Source organism: Engystomops pustulosus, chromosome 2 (assembly GCF_040894005.1).
Source record: "Engystomops pustulosus chromosome 2, aEngPut4.maternal, whole genome shotgun sequence".
NCBI lineage: Eukaryota > Metazoa > Chordata > Amphibia > Anura > Leptodactylidae > Engystomops > Engystomops pustulosus.
The window spans coordinates 40,081,179-40,094,493 of NC_092412.1; positions in this window are offsets into that span (position 1 = coordinate 40,081,179).

A 13,315-nucleotide genomic window follows, 5' to 3' on the forward strand; every position below is an offset into this window, starting at 1 on the left:
AACTATACATATAGTGCCTCCCAATAACTATACATATAGTGCCACCCAATAACTACATATAGTGCCACCCAATAACTATACATATAGTGCCACCCAATAACTATACAAATAGTGCCTCCCAATAACTATACATATAGTGCCTCCCAATAACTATACATATAGTGCCACTCAATAACTATACATATAGTGCCTCCCAATAACTATACATATAGGGGCACCCAATAACTATACATATAGTGCCACCCAATAACTATACATATAGTGCCACCCAATAACTATACATATAGTGCCTCCCAATAACTATACATATAGTGCCTCCCAATAACTATACATATAGTGCCACCCAATAACTATACATATAGTGCCACCCAATAACTATACATATAGTGTCTCCCAATAAGTATACATATAGTGCCTCCCAATAAGTATACATATAGTGCCTCCCAATAAGTATACATATAGTGCCTCCCAATAAGTATACATATAGTGCCTCCCAATAACTATACATATAGTGCCACCCAATAACTATACATATAGTGCCTCCCAATAACAATACATATAGTGCCTCCCAATAACTATACATATAGTGCCTCCCAATAACTATACATATAGTGCCACCCAATAACTATACATATAGTGCCTCCCAATAACTATACATATAGTGCCACCCAATAACTATACATATAGTGCCACCCAATAACTATACATATAGTGCCACCCAATAACTATACATATAGTGCCACCCAATAACTATACATATAGTGCCTCCCAATAACTATACATATAGTGCCACCCAATAACTATACATATAGTGCCACCCAATAACTATACATATAGTGCCTCCCAATAACTATACATATAGTGCCACCCAATAACTATACATATAGTGCCACCCAATAACTATACATATAGTGCCACCCAATAACTATACATATAGTGCCTCCCAATAACTATACATATAGTGCCTCCCAATAACTATACATATAGTGCCACCCAATAACTATACATATAGTGCCACCCAATAACTATACATATAGTGCCACCCAATAACTATACATATAGTGCCTCCCAATAACTATACATATAGTGTCTCCCAATAACTATACATATAGTGCCACCCAATAACTATACATATAGTGCCACCCAATAACTATACATATAGTGCCACCCAATAACTATACATATAGTGCCTCCCAATAACTATACATATAGTGTCTCCCAATAACTATACATATAGTGCCACCCAATAAGTATACATATAGTGCCACCCAATAACTATACATATAGTGCCTCCCATTCCCATTCATTTAGTGCCTCCCCATTACTATTCATAATGTGCCCCTCCCCATTACAATGGATATGATGCCCTCTATTGAAATTCATTTTGTGACCTCTACCTTAAATTAACTTTGTGCCTTAGCCCTTACCTCTACTGTGCCCACAAAGTGTTATCTACATACTCTATATTGTCCTCCTTAGAGGTCTCTAAATATTATAAAGCCCTGTTAATGTAACCACTGATTAGTAATGTCCCCCTTTCAGTAGCCTCCACTTATACTCCAGCTTTTTTATACCCCTTTTATAATGCCCCCATCCGTGTTGCCCCCTTCACATCCTTTATTTACTATTTGCAGTCAAATTTAAAAAAGAAAATGAGAGAAATCCTTCCAATCCTCTCTGCTCTGCCGTGCACAACGCTGAGGCCAGCAGGGGAGATGACGGATATACCATGCTGATCATTCATTACAAGAAAATATTATTAATGTATCAGACTCAGGCTTAAAGTAATAATGAAATGTAAGACATGATGGCTAAAAAATTAGTATTTTATACTGAATGTATTTTTACAATACTAAAGCATTCGAATAGTATGGTCAGGGCTGGGTGTTCTTACCTTTAGCTAAGACGACCCCTAGTTACAGACAGGCCCCTCTGCCTACTGTGACCTCTGGTGAAGCTCTCTGGATGCTATTACAGGCAGCCCCTGGGTTAAATACAAGATAGGGTCTGGAGGTTTGTTCTTAAGTTGAATTTGTATGTAAGTCGGAACTGTATGTTTTATCATTGTAATCCCAGCCAGAACTTTTTTGGTCTCTGCGACAATTGGATTTTAAAAATGTTGGGGTGTCATAAGAACGAATATTAACAATAAATCTTCATTACAGACACCTGTGATAACTGTTACAGCTGATCATTGTAGCCTAGGACTAAAGTACAATAAATTACCAACATCCAGAGGGCCGTTTGTAACTAGGGGTTGTATGTAAGTCGAATGTTCTTAAGTAGGGGACTGCCTGTACTATAGTCCCAGGCTGTAATGATCAGATGTAAGGTGTCTGTAATGAAGCTTTATTGATAAACCCTGGTCTAATTACAGCAAAATATTTTGAAACTCCAATTGTCACTGGGGCAAAAAAATAAATTTTGTCTGGATTTACAATTATAAAATATACAGTTTCGACTTACATATAAATTCAACTTAAGAACAAACCTATCTTGTACGTAACCTGGGGACTGCTTGGTATACTTTTATGTCTATGAAGGTTAATAAAGGAATACAGGCAGTCCCCGGGTTACATACAAGATAGGGTCTGGAGGTTTGTTCTTAAGTTGAATTTGTATGTAAGTCGAAACTGTATATTTTATAATGGAAGTTCTAGACAACTTTTTTTCTTTTGCCCCAGTGACAATTGGAGTTTCAAAATTTTTGGTGTAATTGGACCAAGAATTATCAATAAAGCTTCATTACAGACATCTTACAGCTGATCATTGCAGTCTGGGACTATAGTAAAGCATCCAGAGAGCTTTACCAGAGGTCACATGGGGCAGAGGGGTCCGTCTGTAACTATGGGTTGTCTGTAAGTCGGGTGTCCTTAAGTAGGGGACCGCCTGTATCAACACTTATAGGGTCTTCTTGCCTGCTTAGATATTGTCCATTCTTATAGGCTTCTTCATTGTCCCTTGGCAACTGTATAGCTAAAGACATCTTCATTATCAGGTATCTCATTCCAGGAGAAAGTACAGGCAGTCCCCGGGTTACGTACAAGATAGGGTCCGGAGGTTTGTTCTTAAGTTGAATTTGTATGTAAGTCGAAACTGTATATTTTATAATCGGAGTTTAAACATTTTTTGCTGCAATGGGACCAAGGATTATCAATAAAACTTCATTACAGACACCTTACAGCTGATCATTGCAGTCTGGGACTATAGTAATGTATCCAGAGAGCTTCACCAGAGATGAGAGGGGTCTGTCTGTAACTATGGGTTGTCTGTAAGTCGGGTGTCATTAAGTAGGGCACCACCTGTATAACATTTAATAGCAACGTACAACATATAAGAACACCCAGCGGAGGTAAAAAGGTGACACGTATCCTAGACACCGGAGGAGATGTGAAGTGATTCCTGGAGATTATAACCTGCCTATACAGATGAACCATGAGATAATTCCAGAGGGAAAATATTTCTACTGTTTCCAGACCCAAAGATAAAAACCTAAATATAAACCTGTTTACTAACCTAAATACACTCACCGGCCACTTTATTAGGTAACCTATCCAACTGCTCGTTAACACTTAATTTCTAATCAGCCAATCACATGGCGGCAACTCAGTGCATTTAGGCATGTAGACATGGTCAAGACAATCTCCTGCAGTTCAATCCGAGCATCAGTATGGGGAAGAAAGGTGATTTGAGTGCCTTTGGTTGGTTGTTGGTGCCAGAAGGGCTGGTCTGAGTATTTCAGAAACTGCTGATCTACTGGGATTTTCACACACAACCATCTCTAGGGTTTACAGAGAATGGTCCGAAAAAGAAAAAACATCCAGTGACCGGCGGTTCTGTGGGCGGAAATGCCTTGTTGATGCCAGAGGTCAGAGGAGAATGGGAAGACTGGTTCGAACTGATAGAAAGGCAACAGTGACTCAAATCGCCACCCGTTACAACCAAGGTAGGCAGAAGAGCATCTCTGAATGCACAGTACGTCGAACTTTGAGGCAGATGGGCTACAGCAGCAGAAGACCACACCGGGTGCCACTCCTTTCAGCTAAGAACAGGAAACTGAGACTACAATTTGCACAAGCTCATCGAAATTGGACAGTAGAAGATTGCAAAAACGTTGCCTGGTCTGATGAGTCTCAATTTCTGCTGCGACATTCGGATGGTAGGGTCAGAATTTGGCGTCAACAACATGAAAGCATGGATCCATCCTGCCTTGTATCAATGGTTCAGGCTGGTGGTGGTGGTGTCATGGTGTGGGGAATATTTTCTTGGCACTCTTTGGGCCCCTTGGTACCAATTGAGCATCGTTGCAACGCCACAGCCTACCTGAGTATTGTTGCTGACCATGTCCATCCCTTTATGACCACAATGTACCCAACATCTGATGGCTACTTTCAGCAGGATAATGCGCCATGTCATAAAGCTGGAATCATCTCAGACTGGTTTCTTGAACATGACAATGAGTTCACTGTACTCAAATGGCCTCCACAGTCACCAGATCTCAATCCAATAGAGCATCTCTGGGATGTGGTGGAACGGGAGATTCGCATCATGGATTATGATTACATTTCTCTGTCTCTGTGCTGTCTGTTATCAATCCCATGATGACTCAGCACCGCATCACATGGGCATCGAAAGCAAGTACCAGCAAGCAGCTTTGGCCTGATGTTGGAAGAGAGCATAGATATGGTTTGCCAACTCAGAAACCAGGACTGCCAAACCCTCCATCCGGTTCACAAGATCTGGAAAGATGGTCATACTGAATCAGCCCAGGAGAAGATTTTACTATATGGAAGATATTTGCTATAAAGTAATGAAGGATCAGCAAATGGACTGGTGAAACAAACACAATGGGGCTCATTTACTAAGGGTCCGAAACGCGCCTTTTCGTCGGGTTTCCTGGCGATTTCCGATTTGCGCCAAATTGCCCCGGGATTTTGGGGCATGCACATCGGATTTTGGCGCAATCGCGCTGGCTTTCACGCGGCAGAAATCGGGAGGCGTGGCCTTCTGACAAACCAACGGATTCGGAAAAAACGCGGAATTTAAAAAACAAAATGTGTCGCAAGATCAAGCACTTACATGTACCGAGAAGAAGCAGGTGACCTCTGGTGGACCTCGGCGCAGCAGCAACACCTACTGGATATCGGGCGCACGACCTTAGTGAATCCAGACAGAACCCAAATCCACGTCGGACAACGCGCCACGGGATCGCGACAGGACCGGGTAAGTAAATGAGCTCCAACGGGTTTTAAGACTACACCCCCTTCTCAGCTGTTGCCCTAAACAGTATTGGATTACAATATAGGCGGATTGGGCGGCTGCCCTGGGCCCAAGGCTTCTAGGGTGCCCATGACCACCTGAACCAATCCCTAAGTTTGATATTATCCTGTAGATGTAATAAAGAGATTGACCTCCAGCCATGAAATATTCTAGCTCTCAACACATATCTATACAAGGGCCCTAATAGGACTTTGGAAGGTCCTCCCAACTGCAGAACTAAAAGTGGACAGAAAGGACTCCCCTTCTTTCCCAACCTGTTTGATTCTAGTACCATATGATGTAAGTAAATGCCATTAAAAAATTATTCTTGTCCAACAATTTTCATGCAGCTCAGGGCCCATGGTCATCTTAATCCACCCCTGGGGCAATCTACCGTAGGCGGTAGGAGACTTGTCAACTTTCCTTCCTGTGCCAAAGTGCAAACACTGAGAAAAAGATGAGACAGTAAAAACAGAGAAGGACAGTTGCTGAATATGGATCAGAACCAGGAGAACAATACAGTGTAAAATCACAAGGCAAACAGTAAGAGACAGAGACTCAAACAGAGGGTCACAGATGCCAGAATACAGGATGAACACAAGTACAAGACCAAGCATAGAGCACGAGATGCCAGAACCCTGGTCAAGAAGTTGATTGGATCAGATCTCTGACATTAGACAGGGTAGCAATGAAAACGGATAGAGTTTCTGTCAATCACAGCAGATTAACTGTTAGTGATCCAGAGCAGAGTTTGCAGGTGACAGGTAAGTGTGGTGAAATTCAATCAACCTGGGAACAGGTCATATGTATTATAACAAAGCACTAAAATATCCTGCACAGCCTTTCTTATATCTCCAGGAATAATGGAGCAATCAGTAATTCTGATTCAACATTATCATTGTGGGAGGTGGTAATCTAAGTTCATGGTGGCATTATTTTCAACCACTTGAAGCACTATGGTTATTTAGGCCTAACAGGTCTAAAATGTGGTGGCTCCTCCTGGCAACACACATGGGGGCACATTTACTAAAGTTTGCAAACCACGTTTCCCGACTATTTCCGATTTGAGACGCATTTAACAGGGTTTTTTGGTGCATGGGATCGGATTTTGGTGCAATCATGCCGACTTTCATGCAACACAAATAGGGAGACGTGGCCGTCGGACAACCCAACTGATTCTGACTAAGCGCTGAATTTAAAATTCAAATTGTGTTGCAAGACATGCACTTACATACACCGGGAAGAAGAAGGTGAATTCTGGCGGACCTTAGTGGGCAAGATACAACTGCAGGATATCGGGTGCATGATCTTAGTGAATCGCGCCGGACTTCATCCACGTCGGACAACGCACCTCGGGGATCGCGACAGGACTGTGTAAGTAAATGTGCCCCATGGCAGTGGTATTGATAGTTTTTTCTATATTTTTCTACACGTGTATCATTTCCTATCCCTGTTGCCAGTGTGCGTGATTTGGTCCTCATTTGGACCTCAGCAGGTGGTAGTTTTCAGCCACCTGCATTCTCCGGTGGCTTGGATTTGTGCGCACATCCTATGTATTTGATGTTTTTAGTGCATACCAATACATTTGTAGGGGTTTTATTATTCGGAATTGATTGTCATTGGCCTGTTTTATTAACACCAGATCTTGGTGGTCTTAGGTCTTTACATATTTGCTGGAGTTAACCCTTATTTATTGTGGCCTAACAATATCTGTAATCTTTATCGTTTATTTCTACCACCGTGTTCTTCTACTTTGTACAAACATTTGTAAACTTCTATTACGATAAAGGACAAGTGCAGATCTGGAGATGATATCAGATGTCTATTTTCTTCTTTCTCCTGAATTAATAGGAAACGTGCGGTGTCTTTAGAATAGAGCACTCGCCCTCCGTATTCTCACACAAAATTGCAGGACTGCTCCTGGAACATTGCCTGAAGAGATGACTTTATTCTTCTTTGATTGTCTTTGCAGTGCGCTAAATGAAAAAGTCTTTTGCATGTTTCAGAGGAGAGCCACAATGATGAAGGTGACTTCTGGCCTTGAGTAAGGAGCCGAGGCAGAAAGACGAACAGTTTGTTAAACCTTCATTATAGCCGCCAGACACAGAACGATCGCTCCGTATTTTTATCTATGACTCAGACAGATGCTATTCAATTTTTAGTATAATTAAATAGTGAAGAGATGTCACTGTAATTGCTTATTATTATGCATCATATTTCAATTGCTTTTATAGTTACACAATGTAATTAAAGCATTTGTCTGATTGAACATAATCTTACAGTTTATAAAAGGATTTAATCTACGGAAAAAAAGTTTAGTCGGTTTGCAAATATATTGCGTTACCACCTGTATTACAGTCCGGAATTTTGCTCCTAATTCTAAGGGCTTCAGAGTTGAATTCTCAATGTTGTTTTAGAACATACATGTACTTACACAGTAGTGTGAATATATAAAACTTACTGTCAACAAATGTGTTGAAATCAAACTAACAAAAGGCAACTAACTAAAGAATACACCCTCCACCAAGCATTGTAATTTGTTAGCATCATGATGCAGAAAAAATGCACTATGATCTAAAAAATACCCATTTTTGGACTATAAGACGCTTCTTACTATAGGATGCACCCCAGATTGAGGCTTTCAAAAAAAGGAAAAATCTATTATACAGCAATTAAAATATCCCTGTTGGTTGCACTAAAGCACAACACACACGGATCTGCTTCATCCATACAATTACACACACAGCTCTGCATCATCCATACGGTTACACACACAGCACTGCATCATCCATTCAGTTGCACACACACACAGCACTGCATCATCCATACAGTTACACACACAGCTCTGCATCATCCATACATTTACACACACAGCTCTGCATCATCCATATAGTTACATACCCCCCCCCCCCCCACACACACACACTTCCCCCATTCCCCTCTTCTTCATACCCAGTCACAGGGCAGCAAGTCCCCATTCTCCGCAGTATGTGGTCATGTAAGAAGCATGTGATCTGCCACATGATTCTGACATCACCGCAGGTCCTGTAGGACACCCGGGAGAGGGGACAGCAGTGCAGAGGCTCTCCTCTCTGGAAGATCAGGTGCAGCTCTATGTCAGGGCATCACCCTATCTGCATAACAGCGGTCAGAGGGTCTGACAGTGCTGGATCCTCCTGACCTTTGGTCTATAAGACGCAGGCACTTTTCAGTAAGATTTTTTCTTGCTAAAAAGTGCGTCTTATAGTCCAAAAAATACGGTACTTTTAATACTATTATTTCACTAAACCTACCAAACACAACAGAAAGAGGGCAGAAAGCCGCACCATAAGATTAAAAATTTGTTTTATTGTTGCAAATGTAGGCGGTCCCCAGGTTACATACAAGATAGGTTCCATAGGTTTGTTCTTAAGTTGAATTTGTATGTAAGTCGAAACTGTATATTTCATAATTGTAGTTCCATACTAAATTTATTTTTGTCTTAGTGAAAATTGCAGTTTCTCATTTTTTTGCTGTAATGGGACCAAGGATTATGAATAAGATATACACATTTATTCAATTGGATGTTGACATGTTAGGGGCTATCTTGCTTATCAGTGGGGGTCTTAGAAATGGGACCCTAGAAGATCATAAGAACGAGTTACGCCATTGTACCCCATTATACCCAGAGATGAACGCAGTGGCTGGTTGCACATGCATCGGCTGCTCTATACATCTCTATGGTGCAGGCTGAGATAGCTGAGCGTCAATCTGGCTATCTTTAAGTCTGATTCATATGGGACGCATCCAAATTTAAAAAGGAATCCTGCTTATGTCTATTTTGATGGTAGATTTCCATGGGTTTGCTCATGAAAGTTCTCAAATCCCCAAGTGATGTTTACACAATAAAGACCATTTTTACCCCTTGCTTTGCAATTTTACTAAGTTTTATTGCTCAGTGGTGGTAAGTGTAAAATTCAGCAGCATGGGTGAGGACTCTCTAAGCAGACACTTCATGATTCCTCTGTGCTATGAGATGCTGTGTGCTGACAATGTGCTCAGATTATCAGCTTACACTCTCATATAGCTTCTGAACATTCTACCAATATCTGACACATAGAAAGACAGAGATAAGACAGATCAGAGTCATGAGATGGATATAAGACACAATGCCACACTCAGCTCTGCTACTTCCCCTATCAAACACACAGTCAGCACTGCTATGCCCCCTCCCCCCTCAGATCGAGAGGTTATCTTATCTGTAGAGCTGCTGCTGTCTCTTCTCTGGGACTGCTGGGCAGGAAGTGGATCTGTCTGTAATGCTCTCTGCCTCCTCCCCTCTACCTGCAGTCCATTCCAGAGGATTCTGCCCAACTATAATCAGGACTATATATGTAAACACAAAGACTGATGGAGACAGTTTGGAATTTTATCTGTGAAATGCTGCAATCATGTTAATAACAGTGAATTAGAGGATGTGTTATTTTGTTTTTCTAAGTATATTTAAGAATCTTGTCTTTGTGGGAATACCTACGAAGAAATCAGGAAGAGGGTAATTACTTTTTCACATCACTGTATGTCCAAGAGTGTCTTTGCTATCCTTTTCAGTTTAGCCCAGGAGATCATGCTATGCTGCTCTGTGTAACCAACAGGGGAGACTTGTGTCTGGTCAGTTTTGTGAGTGCAGAAGTCTCCTGCAAGGAATAGGGCCTCCCACTTCCTTATCAGTCTCTACATTGCAGTCTGTGATTCTGCATTACTTTCTGTGCCTCCGTCTCTCACGCTGCATCATAGACTCATCACTATATACTCAAGTATATATATATATATATATATATATATATATATTAACATCACATGATCCTAAATATAAATGAGAAAAATTACATACCCCACACATAAAGACGGCACACATATACTTAACCCATCCGCCCCCAAATCACCGAATTCGGTGCGTGTGCCATAAAGGAATACAGGTTCGTTCACAAAACCAGCACTTTCTGTATGTACAGAACCGATCACAAAACTAACACTTTCTATATCCACAGAACACAAGTTCCAGTACACCTCAAACAGGCCTCATATAATAACATCTCCAACTTGATGAGCTGCAGGCAGCTGTTAATCTAAAGTGCTCACACAACATAAACTACACATCATGTAACTATTTTACTGCTGGTTTCTACTACTTACTCCATGCTCCGTGCTCCTCCATGTGATGAACGCTGCCAGGCTAGTCACCATATTGATCCTGCATATATAGACTATACTGGATTCGCTGCCATGCTCCTTCATGAGAGAACACGAGCCATAATGGCAACTATGGGCAGCATGCAATTGTCTCAGCTTTAGAACAAAGACAGACAATTAGACTCTGTCCACTTCACTGCTGCTAAGAAAGATTTCTGACAAAAAAATTGAGCTATTTGTTTAGAAAGGGTCAATTTTTTGGGGTTCATTCTGTGATGAGGTGACCCAACAAATAGATGATTTATCTCATTATACACATATATGTCTGTTCTATTTAATAGTACTGTCATTTCTATGTCTAGCCAAAAACATAAAAGCACAAATTCAACAATTTTCAAGGTTTCTCAGGTCACAAAGTTCTCATTTAACAATCACTTACCGGCAATCACTATGACAACAAATTGATTTGACTTCCATCCTTCTCGATGATGTTCTGCAGGGATTTAACAATAAAAGTCAGAAACCTTTAACCAAACTTTCTAAGGCATACATAATACATATGACGGCTGGATTGAGATAAAAGCTTCACATAATTGGGTCTTACATTTCAGGGCTACCAGGGATGTCTTGGGTTCACCACAGGAAACAGTTATAAAAGGCAAATATCCATTTATGTATAATGGCATAAACAGGTGATTATGTTAGAATTGTTTATAGTTATTCCTTTTTATTACAATATACATAGGGTTTTAAAGGATAATAGTACACTTTAGTAAAGGAATCTGTCCCTGTGTCTATCTTATTGCTTGGCCTTTCTCCTTTATTTTAAAAGTTTGTGTAAATCAGCTTTCTGTTCTGTATTCACTGACAGCTAAGCTGTATCTAATGACGTTACTTTTTACAGACAATCCATGGATAGTCTAATCTTCTCCGAGAGTCAGATCAAAAAGATACAGAAAGAGTCAATCATCAGCTTTCTGTCCTGATCACTATTGCTAAGTACAGGACTTCAGATTCACTGCTCACTACAGGAGAAAATAGGAGCAGAAAAAGGCACAGAGGAGCACGACGTTACTTAAATAGTACCTGCCAGTTTAATTTGGGACACTAAACAACTCACAGATCAAGGACCTGTGGTTTTGTGTCCCAAATCGCCCTGTATAACTCATTTCTGTGGGCACTTGTGGGCTCATGAGAAAAAAAACAAACATTTACATTTATTCCAGAGATCTCTGTACTATGAGATTCTCACTATGAGATTCTCATAGTACACTCTGGATTCATCATGCACGTTCACGGAATCCAAGGTATTTTTATGGCTTCATTGAAGCAAAAAGAGAGGAGGCGCCAGCGGCAAGATCTTTAAATATGGGCCTCATATGAATCACTTCTAGGTGACTAAAAAAATGTTTTTTTAAATTGAGGTCATAGAAAGCTCTCATACAAGTAGATTTGGGACCCTAAACCACAGGTCCTTGCGGACCTGTAGTTGGTAAAGAGTCACAAATTAACCTGTTCTCTATATTAAACATTTTACAATTAGCACCTTCTCTATTCATTTGTGCAATAGAAACTTGCAGTGCAGTACATACAGAAATATGATGGGGTGCCGACACTTTAACTCCTTTCTGCTCGTCCCCTGACTTTAGATGTCAGTGGGCACAGGTTCCAGATTCTGTAGCAACATCTTCAGATGCCCGGAGACCCTAGGGAGAAGGGAGATGCGGTTTATTACTAATTAGACCCAGTACAGCTCTGATCAGCACCACCAGTGACAGGTGGTTGTTTTCCTCTGTAACTGAGGGTTCTTATAGATGGGACATATAAAGTAAAAACACACACACACAAAAATTGTGTGGGGGAAGGAGGATAGGTGCTACAATTTGAAGGGGGGAGGGGATGTATCACAATATGAGGAGTGGAGCTACATTGTTATAGGGAGGCGGAGAGGGGCTACAATATGGGGGGAGAGAGGGGAGGAGGAGAGGGGCCACAATGTGAAGGGGAGGAGAGGGGCCACAATGTGAGGGGGTAAGAGATAGGTTACAATATGAGAAGGAAAGGGGTCACAATATGAGGGTAAAAGTGGGGGCACAATATGAGGAGGAGGGGGAGAGGGTCCACAATGGGAGGTGAGGAGGACTGGGACCACAATGTGAAGGGGAGGAGGAGATGGGTCACAATATGAGGAAGAAAGAGTGGCTATAATATGAGAGTATGAGTTAAGAAAGCTAGGGCATTGTAACTAAGAACTGGAATAAAGTCTGGAGGGGGCAGAAAGGGGGATATAATTAAGTGGCGGCATTATGTGTTACATTAGGGGGTAATGTCTATTATGGTCCATAGAGAGCTGGTCACAGGGAGGGGGTTATACTATGTGGGGGCCATTATGGTGAATTTTAAACTATTCTGGGGGTGGGATCAAGAATGGGACAATGTGCATGCCATCACATGTCCCTCTTTTTCCTATCCCAAAAGTTAGGAGGTATGTATAAGGAAGTGGATAAGGCACCTGTCAATGGGCAAGGTTTATGGTAAAAATATTTTGGACCCATTGTAAGCACATTTTTTGTCCCTCTTTCTAAACTCCCCCACTTAGTGCGCCGCCCTACTAGATAAAACAGGAACACCTCCGTGTTGGCCCAATCCACCTCCAGCCGTGACCCATTTCACACACCTCCTTGGGAAAATCGAAATGCCTGGTGGTTAACTATACCTCCTAGCTGTCCCAGCAGCTCCCTGCACTATGACTGTTCCTCCGGTTCTTCTGTATGTAGCCGAACCAGCATGTGATGACATTGCGTGATGATGTCGGCCCTGCCTGCCTTCTTTACTGCTACATGCAGCAGAAGCAGATTAGAGAGGTGCTGCTGCGGGGAGTTGTGAA